Genomic DNA, 883 nt, shown 5'->3' with positions numbered 1-883 from the left:
GATTATGCTTCAGCTGTAGTTCCGCTTAGAACAGGAAATGCAAATTTCAAAATTGATAGTTCTATCTATCAGCTATTGAAACTTGAAGGCTATTTCCGCAATTCTTCGGAGGATTGTCCACTCCGACACTTGAGAAATTTCCTGCACGTATGCTCTCAACAATCCCAAGGTGTTGTCCCTGCTGATGCACTGTGATTAAGGGTTTTCAAATATTCTTTGGCTGGCCAAGCGAGGGAATGGTATGAAAAGCTCCCCAGCAATACTATTCACACCTGGAACAAGTTGGCCAATATATTTCTGAAAAAATGGTTCCCACCAAGCAAAAAGGCTGAGTTTCGGGACAAGATCTTTGGGTTCAAACAACTTCCGAGGGAACAGTTATATGCAGCATGGGAGCGTTTCAAAATATTACCTAGCTCAATCTCCGACTCATGGATTTCCGGATGCAATCCTCACTGAGAAGTTCTACAAGGGGCTAGATACCATGAATCAAATTTCTGTCAACACTGCAGCTGGGGGATGGTTCATGGACAAATCCTTTGTTAACATCACCAGGTTGCTCGACAAGCTTACTACCCACAATCAAGCCTGGCATTCGAGTGATAGCGAAGTCCTATCATATGGTAGTCCCTCTGCTGCCGCGGTGGCCAAAGAAAATCATGAGCGAGATCATGCATTCGCTCAATTGCAAACCACCGTGGATTTATTATCGAAAAGGCTTATGGAGAAAGAAGCCAAAAGTGTGAATGTTGTCGATGAGATGCCACCTCATGCTCCCGGAATGTACCAAGTCTCTGACGAAACTTATCTAGAGGGGCAGCCACAATATGAGGATGTGAATTATGTCAATAACTCGCAAGGGGGTTATCAATGGCAAAACTAT

The 883-nt window shown here is 43.9% G+C and overlaps 1 non-coding gene across 1 annotated transcript; it reads right to left on the bottom strand.

Annotated features, from left to right (window-relative positions):
* Positions 1-331: 331 nt before the first annotated feature.
* LOC132604800 (small nucleolar RNA R71) lies at positions 332-438 on the bottom strand. The gene has a single exon (XR_009568898.1). It is a non-coding gene; the product is annotated as a small nucleolar RNA R71 (small nucleolar RNA).
* Positions 439-883: the final 445 nt, after the last annotated feature.

This window comes from Lycium barbarum, chromosome 7 (assembly GCF_019175385.1).
Source record: "Lycium barbarum isolate Lr01 chromosome 7, ASM1917538v2, whole genome shotgun sequence".
Lineage (NCBI taxonomy): Eukaryota > Viridiplantae > Streptophyta > Magnoliopsida > Solanales > Solanaceae > Lycium > Lycium barbarum.
Note: the sequence above shows the minus strand (reverse complement) of the source record. Positions and strands in the feature narration are given on the sequence as shown.